The sequence below is a fragment of the Mugil cephalus genome, chromosome 3 (genome assembly GCF_022458985.1).
Source record: "Mugil cephalus isolate CIBA_MC_2020 chromosome 3, CIBA_Mcephalus_1.1, whole genome shotgun sequence".
Taxonomy (NCBI): Eukaryota; Metazoa; Chordata; class Actinopteri; order Mugiliformes; family Mugilidae; genus Mugil; species Mugil cephalus.
In genome coordinates this window covers 9,048,353-9,054,428 of record NC_061772.1, presented here as the reverse complement: position 1 = coordinate 9,054,428, position 6,076 = coordinate 9,048,353, and positions in this window count along the sequence as shown.

Below are 6,076 nucleotides of genomic sequence, written 5' to 3'. Positions count from 1 at the left end.
TGCAAACTGAATGGGAGGTTAGCATGTGAGTGAGTGTGTGTGTGTGTGTGTGTGTGTGTGTGTGTGTGTGTGTGTGTGTGTGTGTGCTGAATGCATGGTTGTGTATGTGTGTCAGATGGTAGAGGTGGGCTGTGAATGAGCCTTTGAAGTAGCCTGCCAAGTTTCCCCTGTGGACAGCAGCTGTTATGATAAACACGCTGTCTAGTAGCAACAGATCCTCCCAAGATGGTTGCCCACCCCTCCTCTAATACTTTCCCTCTATTTTCTCCTAAGGCTGTGTTTAATGGAAGGGAAATGAAAACAATAGCCCTGCCAGTCTGCAGGCCAGCAACAGCTCTGCCAGCCTGACAGTAAGTCAGAGAGGCAGGAGCACGGAGAGAAAGAGCGAGATGTCCCAAACACAGTCCAGACAGAGTTTTCTAAAAGGTGTTTCCAGTTGAAGGGAGAGGGAGGGATTGGTTGTGTTTGACCATCTACAGCATATTATCCATCAGTCTGGGAGAACAGAGGGATGAGGCCTTGGGGGTAGCAAACATCTTGAATTTTTGTTTAATTTTTTTTTCATAATTTCTATGAGCCGCCTTTTTATCCACAGATGCAACGAGAGTCATAGGATTCACTGGAAATTATTAGATTTTTATAAGTAGTTCTTGTGTGCACCTCCAGGCTAAGATGCACATTTTACACATGTCCAACAGAGAAATACCACATCCAAGAAATATGGTGGAATGCTTTAAGTTTTGCGAAATACAATCGTATGACAGCTTTATAATGACTATTTTGTGCACTTAATTTACCTTTAAATATTCTAAAATCTTTCACTTGAAATTATTGGTTCATTCAGCTGTGCGTGAATGAGACCCAGACCGAAGCTCGCCGCGGAGATCTACTTTAATCTTCCGAACACAATGTTGATTTCAGTCGTTCAAAGGGCTCAGCTTCCTTAAACATTTTAGGAACAAAAAAAAAAAAAAAAAAACAACATGAAAAACAGCAAATTCCCAAGCTGATCAAGTATATGTGGGGTGATCCCCTCATGAGGCCCTTCCCCTCAGACTCCCACTAACAACATTGCGCTTCCACCAGACACCACAGGACACCCTGTGAAGGCCCACGTCTATTCGCCGATGAGTCACAACTGATTTGGAGGCACAATGTTATGTCTGATTGCTGTGTGTATAAAAGAACGCCGCAATCGCTGCCCAAAAAATGAAGCGCCACTACAGACTTCCAGCGGTTATTTTTCTTCCCCTTGCAGGCCGTGTTCAGGGTCCAGGTGGTCACGGCGCTCACTCACACGAGGAATGCAAAGAAATTAGTCAACGCTCTCTTGCGCTAATTCTCATCCGGCCCGGCTTCACTCATCAAAGCGGCGTCAGGTCTTAAAGAAATGACGTCATCAGATTTTGGTTTCCACGATCGCTGGCTGTCCACAGCAATGTCCGCATTGGAGAACATTAGAAAACACACACACACACACACACACACACACACACACACACACACACACACACACACACACACACACACATGCACCGTGGTCACGACATGCCCAAACCGCAGGCATCCATGTGGAACGAGTCAGTGAACAGACCTTTATTCCCACTCTGAGCTGCTCTGTGAGTCAACCAACTCAAACTCTCTCAACCTCTGCATGTGTCAGTTTGATGTGCGTTGCTAGCTCTGACTCCCAAAAAGTGATCCAGTGTGTCGCACTAAGTCGCCTTTGTCTGGCTCGCATGCTGATTTTGTATTTTTTTTTTTTTTTTTTTTTACTTTCGAAGGTTTGCTTGTCTGCTTCTTGACCCCAGAGGGAACTTCCTCAAGGTGGCCTGTCGCCCAGAGAGGTCCGATGCCCTTCAGTACCTGTCTGATTACTGAGTGTGTGTTGGAGTAAACAGGTACTTCCCCGCCGACCTCTGGCACAGCAGTCGTCTGCAGAAGTGCACAAAGATCCTTTTACATTTTCCACTTTCCTGCAAACACAAACCCATAGAGTTGTATGTGTGTGCTCGGTTTCATGCATAAAAAAAAAAAGCATACGAGTGAGCGTATGAGTGTGTTTGGACTAAAAGAAAGCTTAACAAAACAAAACCCCAGGATGTTTTCAGTTCTGGTGAGGAGATAGATTTTTCTCTAGGACAAAGATATGATTAGTGGAGATAATTCGATCAAGGCCTAACTTTCCCCCCGGTGAAACTCCCGATACAAGCTAAATGTGTCGTAATGGGATATAATGTTTCCTCTGCAACCCATCCCTCTGTTCGGCATACCTGCATCTCCCCGCTAACCCGCGACACACACACACACATCAATGCACACACAACACTAAAATCCCCCTCGGGCATCAGTCGGTGAGCCAATCCATCATGGAACGTCTGTTCTGATGAGAAGAGGAGGAAAAAAGAGCGGCAGCGGAAAGGAGAAAAGGACACGTGTGGGGTTAAAGAGTGAAAAGCAAAGAAGGGGAGACGATGTGGAGTCCCGATCGCAGTGATGGATGAGGGAGTGGATGCCGGCTGATGGCTTTTCTCCCCTTTGAATCCCACATGAACGTGAACTCAAGTAGCAAAACAAAAAAAAGAAAAGAAAAAAAAAGCGCTTGCATTTCCTATTGTTGGTACGAAGGGACCAAAGCAGAAGGGAGCCGGGAAATATTGAGGCATGTGTGTAAATGTGTGGCTGACTGTGTGGGAAATCTTAGAGTTTGATTTAGTTTTAGTCTCCTGTTGGTTAGTGCCAATGTGCAAGAGCTATCCTTTGTAGCGATAACTCACCACGTCAGTTTTCTGCAGCGAAAACACCAGACAAAAGCCTGGTCAGAAATCAGCAAGACTCAGACAGGCAGAAACCGCAGTATTGTCATGTACTGTGGAACACTGGATAAATGCAGATGCTCAAAGGCTGGGAAACGCAACAATCTATGACAGGCCTCGCCACAACTGGACTATTATGTTACCAGAGGATGAATATGACAACGTCAGAGGGAGAAAATAACCACTGATCCGGCCCATGCGAGCATTCGTGTGCGCTTTTTAACGGAGGGATTCTCTACAGCGACGCAAGAAGCGGCGTTTGCACCAGTAAACAAACGCACAAACCAATGTCACGGTGATCACTGTTAACACCTATTGACATCTGGAACATCACGGAGTGTAACGCAGGAAGGACGAGGAGGTACGAGAAAGGCAAGAGAGCCGATGATCCGGTGGAGTTTAAAGGAGTGGAAAAAGAGGGAAAGCAAGAGAGGAGAGGTTTCCCCTGCAGGGATGTGTGGCTGGCTGTGTGCTCCTGTTCTGTTAGGCGGCCGTGGCTGGCTAAATAAACAATCCTAATTGGCTGTGGAGCCCCACTAGTCTGGGGTTTCACTCGCTTTCATCCTTGGGAAGCTGCTGGGAAGCTGTGGGAGAGCTGAGGTGAGGCATCATGATAAACACACATGTGCCCAATCACGCACACTCATGAGAACTTGCAGGCGTCCATGCCTTTATAAAGGGGACGCATAAAGGCTGCGTTTTTACCGTGCTCCCCTTCGGATACGCGAGAATACGTGTGAGGGGCCTCCCCTACCTGCAGCCCAGCTCGAAGGAGAGCAACGCGGCCACCTGCTCGGCACATCTGGGGATCGAGCAACGCACCGCACACGCTTTTCCGCATGCACAGGAGACAAGAAGTAGAGGAATACTTCATGCACAATTACAGTTATGATTCATCACGCAGAAATGCTGGATGTTGCCGTGACAGCCAAAACTGCTAAAACGTTACACTAACAATATTACGACACGAAACGTTGGAGCAAATACAGCGCGGCAGACTTCCACCATGGACCATTTAGATTTATCCGCTGAGGTTTGGTGAAGACATTAATGACTGTTTAAAAACACAGTCCAGAACTTAATGTGTTGCAATATGAGAGACATCTAGTGGTGCAGATGAGAGACGTCTCCTCTCAAGTCCAAAAATATGAATGAGATGTGACTTTGGTAGAAATCAAAGTCGAAATTTACCAAAAACCTGCAGGATGCTGTGACTCACTCTCATCCATCTTAAAAAAAAAAAAAGTAAATAAAAAAATTACCACTTTTTCTCTTGTGCTTCTCTTCCGTCACAGCCAATCTTCGCTGCACTGTCTAATGTCTGCGGTGGCGCCTTGCCTGCAAAGAGCATCCTAAGAAACGAGGCCTATTACTACCCAAGGCCGCATTTTTCAGTGTGATAGAAATGTGTTGTCTAAGAGAAAGAAAGAAGAAGAAAAGAAAGGCTTATTTGCTCTCACGACTCTGGCTCTTAGCCCAGCATAGCTTGGGAAGTGGGATTGTGAAAGCAGTTGTCATGGTGGAGAGCAACAGCACAGAGAGAAGGAGACGAGGATGGCAGGGGAAAAGAACGGCTCTTTGAAAATGCTTGTTACCGATCCCTTGGTTCTCAGCTTTCAGTGCCTAGACAGCAAAACAACAAGAGAAGGACCAGCTTCACAGATATAAGGAGAAAAAGCAAAAAAACAAATGTGTTGTGTTTCACTTCATCAGAAAAGGATTACATGGCAATATGATATATATATATATATATATAAGAATTGTTGAAATGAGCAGCATTGACATGACAGTATTCACAAAAAAAAAAAGCTCACAAAGACTGACCACTAAATACAAAGTACAACTGAGGAAAATCATACGTTTTTGTCGGTCGTGTAATTTGTCCGAAAAACGGTGCGTGAGATACATAAAACTTTGAGATGTTTTACACTACAAACTGTGGCTTGTGGATGGTGCTAGATGAAAAGTCGGGGGGTGACTCCAAGTCATCAGGATAAATGTTCACGGTAATCCATCCCCTTGTTTTAGGAAACAGGCGTGAGGTGATCTTATCGTACTGATTGCAAGCTGAAAGAGGGAACGCGTTAAAAGGGGGATAATGTTAAATATGGAAGAGGCTGCACAACATTAATCCCTGCATTATCAAAACCAAAACAAGTTTAATCATTGCCGCAATTATTAACAGCTCCGTAATAAAATTGTGCTTCCTTCCAACGAGGAAGCCAGCCAATTGTTTCCTCGCTGCCTTCCAAGGCATCCTCTGGAAATTCAGAGTTCATAGTGGTTTAATGCTCCTGGCAAAGGGGATCAAGCTGTTAGTCAAAGAGCTGAATGTAAAGATGGCTCAGACCCAAACACAGCAGCCCAGCCTGCCTCCATCAGATCCCCCTCCTGAACTCTTCCTCCTCCTCTGACTACTGGCTCACACTCAGCGCTTACATCGCTCCTCGCGTGACCAACACACCCCAGGAATCCATGCGGAGAGATTCTATGTGTGTGTCAGTGTGTGTGTGTATGTGTGTGTGTGTGTGTGTGTGTGTGTGCGAGTGCAGGGGATTAAAGACTCCTTATACAAGCTATGTGGATGTCAGGCACCTCATGTATCAGACAGCACCTCTGCTCACTGGAGCAAAATGAACAGGAGACAAGGGGCTTTCCTACCCGGCTCACACACACACACACACACACACACACACACACACACACACGTGATATTACATGGGTGAAAGGGCAGAACCTGAGAAGAAAAGACTTGCTCTTGACAGCTGGAACTGCACGTGTGTAAATGTGTTTGCCAGGGGTTGAGAGTGAAGGCTCCTCTCTGGGGCAAAAAGATAAGTGATCTGAGTCCTAATAGAGAAATGCACGCACCGGCAGTGACGCGCACACACACTCATGCACACGGGCAAAGACAGAGAGGTGATGGCGAAAGAAGGAGGTGGTGGAGATTGAGCGCTGAATGAGCTGAAAGGCGGCCTTGTAGACAAGGAGTAGGATTATTTGATATGGAAGAGGGTGGGCGGTAATCACTTTTTCCAGGGACCTCTCTGAAGATGTCATGTCATCAGCATTTCCCTGACAGAAAGAGCGAGAGGGGGGAAGGGGGGGAGGGTGAAGAGAGGGAGAGGAGGGAGAGGCTGAGGGTGAGCTTCTTCCGAGGGCGGCAGGCAGCCAACAACAACAGCCGACTCCAGTAGGTCGGCACAGGAAGGGGGGGGAGTGGGGGTGGGGTTGGGGGTGAGTGTGGGGGTGAGTGTGTG